Below are 15,641 nucleotides of genomic sequence, written 5' to 3'. Positions count from 1 at the left end.
ATCTGTTGGGAATCTAAGCAAAAAGATCAAGTCACTTATAAGGGAAAGACAATTAGATTGCCTTTATACCAGAAGATGATGAAATGACAAATTCAAATTACTTTAGGAAAGAAAATAGGACCCAAAGGTTTTTATATATAGACAAAATGGCTTTCAAATATAAAAGCTGCAGACAAACTTATGAACATTAACTTACGGAACAATATTTCCATAAACCCTTTCTGAAGAATATAGTAGAGAATGAGTGTCAGGCAAACAATGACTACAGAAATATAGAAAGAACTCAGAGTGAGCATTAATATTTATCAGTAGAGCTAAGACAAAAGGATGATTGTAAGGAAGATGACGGACTATATAATGTAGAGTACAACTATCAAAAAGGGAGTATGAGAGGCAGAACACGAAAAATTTTTGAAAAGTAGAATAATCTTGCTGATTGGTTTAACAGATATAAACAGAATCCTCAGATATCAACTGTGAATACTTCAAATCAGATGCTGGAGGAAAGGGAAGGGAAAGAGAATAGACGATTACAGTCATGCACCACTTAACAGCAGGGATACATTCTGAGAAATGCATTGCTGTGTGAACATCAAGTGTACTTACACAAACCTAGGTGGCATAGCCTATTAAACACTGAGGCTAGGTGGCATATAGCATTGTATATGCAGTCCGTCGTGGACCAAAATGCTGTTATGGGGTGCATGATTGTAGTAGCTAACTTCAATACTGCTCACAGAAGGAAATCACGAGATACCCCTAAACTGAGGGAACTAAAGGTATATAATAAACACTATGTTAGTAAAGAGGTAACTATTATATCCATTTGTACGTCATAAGTGTCTATAGATGCAAATGATGGACCTTTTTAAATTAAATTCAAAATATCGTGGCAGTTAACTGGCTAAAATGCAACCATTCCTAAATACCAAAAGACTTAATGATAAAATTAACAATTCTAGTATCTATCTATCTATCTATATATATATATATAAGGCTAATATGCAAAGTGCCCCCTCAGGAGTTCAACCAGGAGACCGGGAGTTCGATTGCTCACTATGATGTGTGCTGACCACCAGCGAACAGCACGGGACAAAGGAAGGCCCCGGCCAGCAACCAGAAAGCCCCAATCGGCCCTGATCACTGGCCAGGCCTAGGGACCCTACCCATGCACAAATTTCATGCACTGGGCCTCTAGTGTATAATACAAAGATATAATGGAAAATAAAGGTAACCAATCTTAACAATATAGTAGCTTCTACTCTTCCAAACTTTTCTCTAAACAACTGCAAACATAAATATTGAATTCTTACTGCTTGTTTTTATATAGTATACATATTATTCTATAATATCATCTTATACTCAGCCATCTAACCTACCTTCATTTACTCATGTAAATGAGTTTAACTGGGTTTTATATGTGTATCAGTCACATTGGCAAATAGAATAAATCTGTCACTCCCAGTATTTTAGCAATAATTTAATTTTCTTAACTTGTTACTTTATCTAGAACCTCCAAAACAATAAAAGCTGGAATAAGTTAAAAATAAACTCAACTAACCCTGGCTAGTTGGTTGGACATTGTCCTGTGCACTGAAGCGTTGCTAATTCAATTCCTGATCAGGGCACATGCCAGAGTTGCAAGCTTGATCCTTGGTCTCCCTGGTCAGGGGCTTGCAGGAGGCAGCTGATTCATGTTTTGCTCTCAAATCAATGTTTCTCTCTCTCCCTCTCTCTAAAAATCAATATAAATATTTAAATAAACAAAAATCTACTAAAAAATAACTTCAGCATTTTAACAGTTAGGTTTGTTAAAAAGGTTCCCCTATTTAAGTAGCTTCATTCTATTCTTATGTTACTAAGTTTTAGTTACTAAGAGCCGCTGTATAATCCAGCCAGAACTCAACAGTTACTGTTCATTAGGGAGAGACCAACCTCCACTGAGAGAACCTATTTTGGACAGAAAGAACTCCCTTTTCTCAATATCCAAAATCTAGCCTGACAATCACACATAACTAGTTTTTCAATTTTCTTGGATAGAGTCCCTTGGTAGTTATATCCTGCTTTTAATTTTTTTCCAGCTGACTATCTGGTCGATGTGCATTTAACTACCCCATGCAACTTGACCAGCATCAATCATCTTGGCTTCTCTCCTGCTCTCTTCATGCTGTCTGAACTCAGTTACTCTGAAACAACTTACTTTTTACTTTTCATTTACCAAGTGTTTCTTTCCTTTTTATACCCCAAAATTGATGATTGGGAGTATTTTCAGATTATAAATACTATAAATATTCTTATTTAGAAAATTCAAGCAATACTGAGAATCTGACCACATATGAAAATCATATGACCACTGAAAATCAACTGACCACGTGTTTCAACCAGGGTGTTGAATATCTTTTTGGTTATTTGTCACACAGAGGGGGAGGGAGTCAGTGGAAAATCAGATAGTCTATTACCATCTGAGAATATTCACTCAAGATTAAAAGCAAAGATCTCAAAGCCTCCTTTGCTACTGGTACTTTCCCTGTATGTTTTTTCTTTTATTCTGGTCTGCTTGAATTAAAGGCAACTTGACAAATATCACTATCAGGCATTTTTCAGACACAGTTGACACTTCAGCCCATTTTGAATGGGACTAAATGGTTCTCTCTCGATTAGAAAACATCCAGTGTATCTCTCATCAGCAACTCAGAAACTACAAACTGGCTAAACTGTGTATAACCATCAGCAGGCTAGTAAAATACATTCAGACTCACATTTCTGTTTTCCATCTATTTATTTCTTTTACAAGTAGCTGCTTTCTTAAACAGACAGAGAAAACACACAAGAGCAGGAGAGGGATATATGATTAGGGGAGGCATGCTTTTTGAGGGTAAAAATTAAAACTAAATCACATAAAAAAATAACATTACCAATACTACAGTCTATGGAAAACAAATATGCACACATAAATGAGTAACAATAAGACGGGAAATCTGCATAACATGGGCAAATTGTATCAATGTCAATATCCTGGTTGTGATATTGTACTACATACAGTTTTGTATGGGGGAGGGGCAAACTGTACAAGGGATCTCTCTGTATTATTTCTCACAACTGCACATGAATCTACAATTACCTCAGTGAAAATTTCGGTTAAAAATATGACTGGCAGAACATAGACAAAATGTTTATAGTACTTACATTGTGTAGTGATAAGATAAAGAAAAATTTTGTTTTCCACAGTAAACATATCACTTCATAATAAAATACAGTATATGATTAAAAAATAAGAATTCTTAACAAGGGGAAAAGATATAATCAAGACTTGGAACATTTAAAACATATTTTATAAAATCTTAAAGAATATGAATAAAGTGACTATAGGGCCGTTTAACAAATCATGGGATTCTAATGTAAGATAAATTCTTAATTTTTAAATACTGAATAAACCAAGATGAAATACTATTTTCTACCAATCAATAACTAACTTCTGGCAATCGTAACGTGAAAAGGTGATGTACTCTGGAGACCAATGCCCTGGCCATACGTGCCTCCTCAGTGTTCTTGAAAATTGCTAAGCCACTTTTAACCACAAGTCTCACCCACCCCAAGCTTAGGCCTTGCTTAAGCATCTAGGGACCACTTCAAACCAGCTCAAAGGTCCTTCTTCAACACTTTCATTGCACCTTTTATTCTTCTTTTATAGCACTTCCTCCCAATGAAAATGAATCATTTGTGTGACTGTTTCATGTTGTCTTCCTCCTGTCTATAAAAGGGACCACAGGTATGTGCTCTTGATCATCCCTGAATCTGTCAGTGCCTAGCATACTGCTAAGGCAAGTGCAGTCACCTAATCATGTTTTAATGAATTAAGTGCCAACATAATTTATAGTTGACCATCATAATGGATTACAGAGAAAATTAGGACTCTACTGGTCAAGAATAATTGTTAGGTAGACTATTCTCAAGTGCCGAGTCCTTCTGTGGTTTAATTCCACAAACATTTCTGAAGGGTTTACAGAGGTACCCCATCTTACGCAGTAATTCTGTAGTTAATGAGGCAAAATTGCATATAATTAAAATTAACCTTGGAAAGAATACCTTAAATGCCAGGACAAAAGCCTTAGTTATTTTAAAGCCCAGATCTTAATCTCTTTTGTTTCTCTTCTAAATTTAGCCTCCCTTTCTCTATAGAAGATATCAAGGTGTGGCTTGAGAGGACAATGTAGTATTTCAAGGGATTTCTCTTTTTTTTTTCTCTTTGGGGAGAAGAGCAGTACATATAGTTTAGCTAAGGAAGGTTAAATCTGTGCATGATCTGATTCCACAAGGAGATGCAAAGCACGATGGTACCTTAGGTGCTGAGAATACAAAGGTGTGAAAGACAAGACTGCAAATTCCTAGAGCGTTCACATTCTAGCTGAGAAGAAAGTAATAAATAATCATTAGAATAAAAATGTTAATTTATATAAACTGCTATTAAGTGTTTTAAAAAGAATAGCATGTCAGCAGATGAATATGTTCTTTCTAGTGGCTTTCTGTAACCAAATCCTAATTTTCTAGCCCTAGGACAGATGGATTCTTCAGGTGAGTTAGGGAAAAGTTAATGTGTTCACAGAATCAATAAAGAAAGCACATTAATATTTCCATAGTTCAAAAACAAAGAAATTTAATAGAAATATTGGCTCAGTGTGAAGAGGCATGTATTTCACTGAGGCAGGGAACTGTGAGCTGAAAGGATGGTGAATGGTGGTGGCTCAGCGGGATACAGCATCAATATGGACCTAGACTGGAGTATGTGATGAAGGTGTGGGAGTTTAGGGCAAGCTGGCTGGGGCAGCTGGGCCTGGAGAGTTGAGGGAACAACTTTATCCAGACCTGCTTTTAAGCACTTGTGTTAGGTGAGGCCAAGGCATCTGGAGACTACTAGTATACTCTTAGCAATGCAGAGCCATTGAAATTCTCAAGTAGGACAGTGACTTCACTTCTTCACCAGCTAGAGACAGGATGGAAATGAAGACGCTGAAGGTGACTATAAAAGGCCAGAGATGAGAGGGGCCTGAAGGACACAAGGGCCCTGGCCGGTTTGGTTCAGTGGATAGAATGTCAGCCTGCGGACTGATGGTCCCAGGTTCAATTCCGGTCAGGGGCACATGCCCAGGTTGCGTGCTCGATCCCCAATAGGGGGTGTGAAGGAGGCAGCCAATCAATGATTCTCTCTCATCATTGATGTTTCTATTTCTCTCTCCCTCTCCCTTCCTCTCTGAAATCAATAAAAATATATATATTTTTAAAAAGAACAAAGGGAAGAGGGTAAGAAAAGGAGGAGGTTCAGATTTGTGTTTTAAGTATAAAGCTGCAGAACTCGGCAATCAATCATATGTAAGAGTAAATTAAAGAGTTGAAGGTTACTTTAGGTTATGAGTTAGTGCAACTAAGAATAGACATATGTAGTTTTGTAAACATAAGTGTCCACTGATTTTGTAATTATTCAATCTATTTCTAAATACAAAAATAAATGCTCAGTGTTTTAAAAAATCAAGCTCACAGGACAAGATGAAGCAGTGCTCTACATAACAAAACACATCCTCTAAATAAAAGCATGAGAAAGTCTGTAAAAACTTATTTCTATTTAAAAAGAATGCATTAGGAAATATATAAAATGTTATGAGTAACCCATTTCTGACATATTTTTTTTTAAATGTAGCGTATTTGCAGAGGTTAAAAATGACTTAAGTGTTTTCCTGGCAAAAATATTTTTCAGAAGAGCTGCCAGTAAATTAGAGAGACAATCTAAAGTGTCATTTGAGTAAAATTTGCTAAAAGCAGAAAGTACAACAATAAAAATAAAGTAAAAAAAGAAATAGTAAGAGTATGAAAACTGTTCAGAATTGCCATTTACAAACTCTCTTTTGAAATCTTGTTTAAATCATACAAATAAAAATTCTAACAAAAAGTAATTAAAAAAATAAAATAAAAACAGGAAGTGTTGTTTCATATGACAGCTTCTATGGCAAGGCAACACCCTGACCTTCTGTGTCCATAACTATTACGGGAAAATATGCCAGAAACTTCCATCATACTATGCCAGAATGCACTTGTGGAACAATCTATAGTTCTGGGACACAGCCAAGTTTTACCTCCAGCCCCACCTGACCCATCTTCTTGGTTACAATGATGCCAGAGTGAACCTTTCAGAAGTGGTACATCAAACCTTCCTTTCTGGGTGGGCGTGGGTGGGTGTGCATGGGTGTACATGGGTGCTCCTTTCTGCTGCGAAGTGAAAGAGCAGCTGTCAAATCAGGGACAAAAACTCTATAGGAACAAGCACAGAGCCTCCAGCTCTGCAGCTCTCCACAAGCCGGTTTAAAAGCACAAGCTACTAAAGGGAATACTCCAGACCTACTACATTCATCAGCTAAAAGCCCAATGCCCCAGCATCTCAGCAGTGTTCGGCTGAGGGCCTGGGGGTTCAAGGAGAGGGATGGGATATTTATAGGAGAGAAGAGTCCCAGAGACAAATAATTTTTTTCACAGAGCTGCCACAGCCAAGCCCTGCGGGGCTGTTCAGAGCCCTCCTAGGTCCCGAGTGTTATGACTACCTTACGTTGCCAAACTTTTTTACCATGCGAAGCATGAATTGAGCCATAAGAAACCACAGAGATGACCAACCCACAGGTTTATCCAGTCTCCTGGCAGAAGAAATACTGCAGTGGACAGTTTTAGAGGGTTTAAGTAGGAAGGAAGCACACCGTATGGTTTCATGTACTGTCATGAAAAGGTCTCATCTGAAAACTAACCTTAAATAAGAAATATCACCAAGGAAGGCAATGTTAATCATAAAAGCTATTATTTTCTGCAATGTGATACACAATAAAGGAGAATACGACTGAAATATATGCAGTTTATAAAGATTAGTCACCTGGAATTCTGTATTTCCTCACTGCAAAATTAACGTGTGGTAACTAACTCTGCCACAACACTTAATTTAGAAAACCTCTAAAAGATTATATATTTAATTCAAAAACAGGAGACTGATAGGATCTTCAGTTGTAGACAAGAGGCAAAAACCCTGGCAAAAAGAAGGAGAAAAAAAAAGGTAACCAAGGAAAAAAACAAAAGACGGTAATGAAGAGAGAGCCAGGCCCAAGAAGTGTCCCTGGGAGCTGTCAATGCTCTCCAGCCCCAGAAACTCCAGCCTAATCGTATTCCTCACGGCTCTGATCTACCCCCAGCATCCTGGAATCTATCCTCCCTCCACAATCCATGGGAGTCAATAACCACCACTCCCCCTCCACCCCCCCATGGAACCCAAAATTCATAAAATCACCACTATATCTAATGTTAATATTATATGTAGTAATCATTACCATATATAGTAATTCTATGGGAAAATTTCCTATTATCTTAATAGGAATACTTCAGGTATACTGCATATTAAATATGTCCATAGGTGAGCTTGGAACTTAACTACAATTCATAACACTGATTCTATAGAAAAATATGTTCAGCATCTCAGATAAACCAACTTTCAAACTTCTGAAGGAGACACATTTGTGTACTAGGGACTGTCTGAACTCTCATGCTTGGTTACCATTTTGACTCCATGCCAGTCAGAAAAGTCCATCTCAACATTGTTCCTGTGAACTGACCCAAATAAGATTTAAGGAGACACTCTTAAATAATAATCTTAGAGCATCACAAGCCAGGCACTCTATGACACATAAGACTAACCATGGCTTTTACCCAAAACCTATGGATTTAAAAGAACTATATGGGGATATTAAAAAAAACAAAACTCACAAACACAAAAATTTTGCCACAAACTGACCATGTCAATTTTACAGGATATTGTAGTTACTTTTTCAGCTGTTATTAACATCCCTCCCAACTTGCTTAAGCATATGATTCTATCATCCATCCTCTTCACTGGCATTGGAAGAGGACAGATGTACCATTAAATACAGAGATAGGAATGAACTACAGATAGATTAGACAGCAGAAGCAGTTTACTGCTTGCTTGCAGCCTGTCAAATGTCATGAAGCACACAGGGAGGGAAGCCACAGAGTTTGTTTGCCATGTCTATAGCCAACACCACATACCCCGTGTCCTTATTGGGAAGTAGCCCCAAGATCCAGCATGTGGGTAATTGCTAGTGGTGGTTGTGGTAACCATGGGGGGAGGGTAGTAAGGAGGAAAAGTAAGGAAGGGGGAAAACAAGACTAGAGTATGATTGTGGGTGGGAGCTCAGTAATAGACTGCAACACATATGTCTGAACCCAACACACTGGAATACAAATGCTTATGGCTCCCCCACACTTTCTTCAACATCTTTTCTAAGACTCTGGCCGACAACCCTATCTTTCAAGCTTTATTTCTACTTCGTTCTCAACTGCTCCTAGCTCTGGCCTTCAATCTTGTTAAAAGGCATTTTTATGTTTAAATGATCTCAGTAAGTAACACTGAGGATTCAGAACCATTGCTCTGACATAAAATGTCTATTCTGCTTAAACTCAGTTACCCTGATGAAAGGCGATCCCAGGACGTCAGGAAAGCAGCACATCTGGAGGAAAGTACACTGGACCAGGAAGAAAAGGATTCCCTTCCAGGAGCAGGTCTGCCCTGGGACCACTTCATCATGCTGGGTCTCAGTTCTTTTGAAAAACAATCTTTGCCCCAAGTCATTTACCACAATGATTTGTCTTTAAAATAAGTAACAGAAAAGTGCTCTGCAAATTGTGACGCTAAGTACTTTTATTCTAAATTCAGATACATTCACATAAAAACTCCAGTTTAAAAGACAAACCTAAAAGGAAAAATCAAATAGAATAAGAAGCCAAACCAACCCTAAATATCCCTTCTTCACCAGACTAGACATGTCATTCCACTCCAACATGTAAGGCCAAGCTTGCCAAGGCAAGAACAAGGTTTTTACATTTACTTTTTTCTTCTCCTCCTCTTCTCCATTCAGAAAGCACTTACTTCATAAGATCCAGAAGATGAGGGAAAAGTTGAAATCCACAAATAATTGAATAATCTTCAATTATTATCCTGTATCAAGGATAATATGTTAAGGAAAAAAGTTAAAAACAAATGTTTCGTTTCAGATGCAAATGATTCACCTGGCCAGATTTTTTTTTCTCCTGTGAGCTTTTTGGCAACTTTTTTCAAAATCTCAGGAAATTACAAACAAATGAAACTCTAAAGGCAAATTAGGAAAAAAGACTGCCTTTAGAGCCCAAACATGCTCCTCCCATTCTTGTCTGGTTCTTCACTTTTAGAGAGGACCACCAAACCAACCACAAAATCATATGCTAACAAGAGCTTTTGCTTCCTGCAAGTTGACAACTCTCTGGCTTTAAATAAATGCCTCTATTTCCTGTTAGCATTGGTCAGTCCTAACTACCAAACCTATGAAGTTTGAACAAAAAAGACTCTCATACCACTGACTCTCTCATACTTGGCCAGTATACTGGAACACAAGAGCTAGGAAACCACAGGGAAATTGCCCCTCCAGAGTGGCATGATTTGTGCATGGCACAGAGACAGGACCAGCTGGGGAAGACAAGGATGGATTATAGATGAGACTTAGTTCCATCACATATATCTGGGATTAGGCTCCTGAAATAAAGTCCGACTACATACAAGGCACCCTGAGGGATACAGCAAGAATCACACACAGTCCTTGCTCAGAAGGGGCTTCTAATCTCACTGGGAAGGTATGCCACATAGAAAAAAATAATACAAAGGACAAATGAGAAAACTAAGTGTGTGCTAAATTGATGGTGTATCACATGGTTCACACAATATATAAACCCGATCATCAGTTTCCAATTCATGAACCTTCTAAATAGTATAGCTCCTCTCTTCATATAAGAAATATTAGGTCCTTTCTATATGCTAGGCACTTACTAGTATACTGCGTACTAAGAGATACAAATGACTGAAATGAAAGCAGTCTTGCCCCTTCTAAAACTTGATGGTTACTTGGCAACAGATAAGTAAACAGGTTATTAGAGAACAATGGATTTAATTACAGTATAATCACACAAAGTGCTATGAAAGGGGGAAGTACAGGAGCCACTGGAGGACCAAGAAGATTCTAGGCAGCTACCCTGAACCTGGGAAAAAGGGAAATCAGAGAAATTATTCTCAAAAAGGTTGCCTAAGATGTGACTAGGAGAAGAATGAGAATTAGCAAGGCAAACTGTTCCAGGCAGAGGAAAGGCATATGCAAAGGCTCTGTAAGAGACGGAGAGCACTGCCATTTCAGGAACTAAAAGGGCCTCTTTAAAAAAAAAAATGTTTTTATTGATTTTAGAGAGAGGAAGGGAAGAAGAGAAAGAAACACCTATCGGCTGCCTCCTGCACGCCCCCTGCTGGGGATCGAGCCCACAACCCAGGCATGTGCCCTGGGTGGTAATGGAATGGTGACCTCCTGGTTCATGGATCAATGCTCAATCACTGAGCCACACCAGCCAGGCTAAAAGTGCTTTTGAAAGCTGTACCAGAGTGCAGGAATGTGTATGTACACGCTCTGAATTCAAGGGCCACTACTACTTTGTGGGTGAATAAATAAGACAGCTGAGGAAGAACAGTCAGAGGAAAAGAGCAGCATGGGGAGACCCTTGAGGAGCTCCCCCAGTAAAGTGAGATTCAGGACTAGCTAGCAAAAGAGAATATATAAAAGGAAGAAAAGGGAAAAAAAGAGAGTTATAGAAACTGGGATTAAATAACATTTAAGAAGCAGAGGTCAACCATGTTAAGTAGTGCTATGATAAGGATGCAAAATATCCAGTGGATAAGCAACAAGGAAGCTAATAGTGATCAGTCAAGAAATTATTTTAGCGACTTGACAGGGTGGAGCCTAACTAACTTCCTTAGGTGAGGAATGACAGGAAGGTGACCAATGAACACAGTGACCTATTTACTTCAAACATTTCAACTAGAGAAGGAAAGGATACAGCAGTGGCTTCAGGGAGAGGTGCAGGTGGAGGAAGCCTGAGAATACTTAAATGGTCCAAGTAAACTGGCAACAGACAGGGAGGGCTAAAGATACATACCTGAAAGATTCTCTAAACTGTGACTTGATGCCTTGAGCAGGTGAGCTGGGAAGGTGTTAAGAGCACAGATATAAGGTTTGCCTTAGACAGGAACAACGGCTCCTTTTTCTTTGTGAGAGAAATGAGGCAGAAAGGATGGAAGGTAAGCTTTTGATATGATGGCCAGAACTGAGGGAGAAAGATCTGAGGTTACAGACTGGATTTCTAGTGGCTCAATCTACAAAGTGGTAGATTTTCTCCAGCAGCACTTAGAGGCCTGGCCCCGGGGAGAGAAAGGCAGGTGGCTGGCCTGGTCCAGAGCTAGAGTTGGTCAAGTATGCCGACGGCTAGAAGATGTGCAAAAGGACTAGGAGTGTTGGAGAAGCAGATTTCAAGTGACTGACTGGTCTTAGCTGCATAAGGTGAGAGGAGCAGCTGGAAATCTGGATGCAGGAGAAAAACTCAGAGTAGAAGTAACTGAGTGAGGGCATGTGGAAGCACAGCAGGCCGTGATTGAAGAGCGGAAGGGCTGAGCCCAATGATCTGTCAAAGGTAGAAAAGATCCCAAGCTGGGTCATGCCTATGGGAAGGAGATGGCAGAAGAAAAGAAATTTGAAGTTCCCAGGGGGTAAGGTGAGGGTATAGGGTCGGCTGCCCTAATGAACATGACATGGCCCAGGGGTGACAGCAGCCTGGAAACAGGGGCCCACTTAATATAGGCAAGTTATTAAAAATTCCCGAATATGGCAATTTACTGACTAGAAAATCTTGATGAATCCTCTCTATGATGTACACGCACACTCACATCCTCTCTCCCCTCCAACCCCAAGTGTTTTACTTTCTTCAGCAAATTTGAAGACAAAAGTGTAATCGATGAACTAGGTCCTATCCAGAGTATGGACTTCTATTCTATAAAGGATGTCTTTTTATAATTCTTTCTTACTTACTGTGTCTTAAAAACAATTGCTTTCCCCTGCAATATTTTGGCCATTTAATGGCTATGTTTTAGTGAATCTGTCTACTTCTGCTATGTGTGTTCTATTGCATCTACTTAGTGACATGTAAATGACTCCAAAAGAAAACTAGCAAGAAAAAACCCACACTTAATCATCACCCCACCATTAAAAGAAAAAGTCAAAGCTTCTTTTATTCTATTTTGTCATCCATTGTAAGGAAAACCCTCCCCTTTTCAAGTCTTTAATGACTAGAAATAATTGACAATTATTTTTTTTAATTGTCAAGCTCATGACCACTTCCACACATAACCTTTATAGCCAGAATTAGCAGAAGGAAAAAAGAGATGTTTCACAACTTTAATTGTTTGCAGATAACTAATCCCGACTGTTTTTACATGACAAGCAAAGAGTTTAGTAAATATATGAATGGAAAACAAGCAATAATCAGTAAATCATTAGAATTCTCAAGTTGATAATTTTGTATTTAAATCAATCATAAAGTCTCAGAATTTGTAATCACATCCAAAATATTAAAATGCCTGAAACTTAAAGACTATCACTTAGGCATTAAAAGTAGGCTGTCAGTAAACTTATTTTACAAGGTACTTAACTTGAAAGAATCACTCAAACAAAGCCATCTGTGTATGAAGAACTGCTAATAAATAGAACACATAATGGGATAAGCCAGACAATATCATTAAAAATATCTTTTAAAATTCACAATGAATAAATGAGATCTTTATTCTCATAGCGTCAGCTGCAAATCAGGGGGCTAGCTACATATTTTCAATTTATTCTTAGTGAGTCAGTCTTATCCTTAAAGATTCTTTTTAAAGAGACTTTGCTGCCCTGGCCAGTGTTGCTCAATGGTAGGAGGGTCAGACTATGCATTGAAGAGTCGCACGAAACAGTCGAGGGTTCGATTCCCGGGCAAGGGCATGTACCTGGGTTTAGGATTTGCTCCCTGTCTCAAGTCGGAGTGCATGCGGGAGGCAACCAATCAAGGTGTCTCTCTCACTTCAATGCTTTCTCTCTCTCTCTCTCACTCTCTCTTTTCCCCTCCCTCCTCTTTCCCTCCCTCTCCGCTTCTTCCCTCCCTTCCACTCTCTCTGAAAAGCAAATGAAAAAATATCCTCAGGTGAGGATTAACAACCACCACAAAATAAGGTACTCTGCATATTAAATATATTGTACATCTGCTTTTTGAACAGACTAAGTGTCTGCAAATATACTTGGGTAAGAAAAATAAAACTCCTTACACAGAAGTTATCAGTTCATTGTAATGAATACTGCACAACCTACCTACTAAGTACAACACACCTTTGTTGGTGCTTTAGGGCTATACAACTTACAAACACCATCCTGGAGAAGACACCTACACAGATTACTTCACTACTTGTGGTATGAGGTCAATGCCACAATGTAACCTTCACTATGTCACCCTATTAGAACAGTTCAGAGGTCATTATCACAATCAAGGTGAGAAGTAATGGCAGAGGAAATAGAAAAGAACAGAAAGAGGTGAAACAATATACATATATATGGCAGTCGGAAAAGTAGGGTTACAGCTGTTCATCTAGAAAATAATACAATAACTAATAAATAATAATACAAGAATAAACTCTGTGTTTTGTGTACTCGCAACTGTAGCATTACTTTTGCCCACCCATCCTATATAATAAAACCCTAATATGCAAATCAACCAAACAGTGAAATGACTGGTCGCTATGATGCACACTGACCACCAGGGGGCAGATGCTCAACACCGGAGCTGCCCCTGGTGGTCAGTGTGCTCCCACAGGGGTAGCGCTGCTCAGCCAGAAGTCGGGTTCACGGCTGGTGAGTGTAGCAGTGGTGGCAGGAGCCTCTCCCGCCTCTGCTGCAGGCAGGTGGTAAGGAGCGAGCGGTCCCAGACTGCAAGAGGATGCAGGCCGGGCTGAGGGACCCCTCTCCCCACCCCCCCCACCCCCCCCCGCATGAAATTTTGTGCACCGGGCCTCTAGTGTGTGTGTGTGTGTGTGTGTGTGTGTGTGTGTGTGTGGAGAGAGGGAGGGAGGAAGGTAGGGAGAGAGAGCATATGAATTGGGGGGGCGGGGGGTGAAGGAATGGGAGGAGGAGGATTAAGACCTAAGAGGAAGAAAATTAAATATGCTTCTATGCTTTCAAGCTTAAGTAACAAAACATTTTATATGAACTGAGGACAAAAAACAAGCCCCAGATTAGGGATGTGGAGAACATATGGAGCTTCCACCTACTTGCCCTTGAAATCTTCACTTAGATGCTACTATATAGACTATCCTTACCTAATCAGGCCTCCGTCTGTTTTTCCTGCTCCCAATCCCAATAAGCTACTTCTTCCTGAGTGTCCCCACAAGACCTGGAACCTAAGCTATGAGTGCTCTTAACACTCTGAACTGGGATTGTCTCTACTCGGCCTGTTTGCTGACTGGACTATCGATATATACGTATATAAGCCCAACGACAAGAAAAATGGAATGACCAGAACAATCAGTGGCTATGATGCACACTGCGGCAGCCAACTGGCCACATCCAGGCCTGATCACCCCTTCCCCCAGCCTGCCCCGTCCCTGATTGGCCCCCAACACCCTGATCGTGGCTGGGGTCAGCCAGCCAACCACCTGTGGCCCCTCCCCCCCACTGGCTCGCCTGATGGGCCCCCATGAGGGCAGGCCGACCAAACCCCACCCATGCACAAATTGGTGCACCAGGCCTCTAGTTAAGTATTAGGATTCTTAAGGACAAGGACCAAATCTTGTTCATCACTTCTCCTCACTATCTAGCACAGAGCCTGGCACCTAGTAGTTGCTTATATATCTGTTGAGTAACTGAATGGACTCTGCCTGCAAGGAGCTTATAATCTAGGATAGAAAAGGAAATGAAGGATAGATGAAAAGCTTCATTTCATGGAGTAGTTGGTCTTCAGTTAGATTTTAATTTCACATATACAAAAAAATATAAAGTGGCCATACCATCATGTCACATGGTTCAGGAATGCTAGACCACCAAGCTGGTTTTGTCCTTTTGAGATTCAGCTTTTGGGAGGAAGGTACAAACTTGGAACAAACACCTTGATTGTTTTATAATGATCAATAATCTTCCTTAACTATTTATTGCTTGTTCTAATTTGTCATATACAACATACCCTTATGAAATAATATATGTTCAAGAAGGATCAAAGAAAAAGCATGTCCTACAACTTCATATACATTTCTATTGCTACACAGCAATAAAGACTTTTAACAACACATGTTCTTTGTAACCTATATCTTTATTTTATTTTTGTCATAGCTATCATTTATTTCACCCGACAGAAGAGGTAAGGTAGAAAAATTATCTAATCATGAGCTGAGAGAGATGATAAACAGTATCATTCCTAATCACACAGCAAGTCATTAAAAACACTACTAATTAGATTTCTCAGTGCAAGCATATGTCATTCCTTTTTATCAATTTGCATAGGGACCACTCAATTTAATTTCCAAGCTGGTCATCAAAAATAGTTCAGCCTGGCCGGTTTGGCTCAGTGGCTGGAGTGCTGGCCCATGGACCTAATGGTCATGAGTTCGATTCCCAGTTAAGGGAACGTATCTCGGCTGCAGGCTCAATCCCCAGCCCCAGTCAGGGCATGTGGGGGAG

At 39.6% G+C, this 15,641-nt stretch overlaps 1 protein-coding gene and 1 long non-coding RNA gene across 15 annotated transcripts in view; both read right to left on the bottom strand.

Moving 5' to 3' along the window:
* PTPN1 (protein tyrosine phosphatase non-receptor type 1) overlaps positions 1-15,641 on the bottom strand; it is a 76,483-nt gene that overhangs the window by 48,773 nt on the left and 12,069 nt on the right. The window lies entirely within an intron of this gene.
* Positions 8,726-13,036, bottom strand: LOC118662719. The gene is made up of 2 exons (XR_004969854.1): positions 11,050-13,036; positions 8,726-9,037 (listed from the first exon to the last, which is right to left on the bottom strand). It is a non-coding gene; the product is annotated as an uncharacterized LOC118662719 (long non-coding RNA).

The sequence above is a fragment of the Myotis myotis genome, unplaced genomic scaffold (genome assembly GCF_014108235.1).
Source record: "Myotis myotis isolate mMyoMyo1 unplaced genomic scaffold, mMyoMyo1.p scaffold_m19_p_9, whole genome shotgun sequence".
Classification (NCBI taxonomy): Eukaryota; Metazoa; Chordata; class Mammalia; order Chiroptera; family Vespertilionidae; genus Myotis; species Myotis myotis.
Note: the sequence above shows the minus strand (reverse complement) of the source record. Positions and strands in the feature narration are given on the sequence as shown.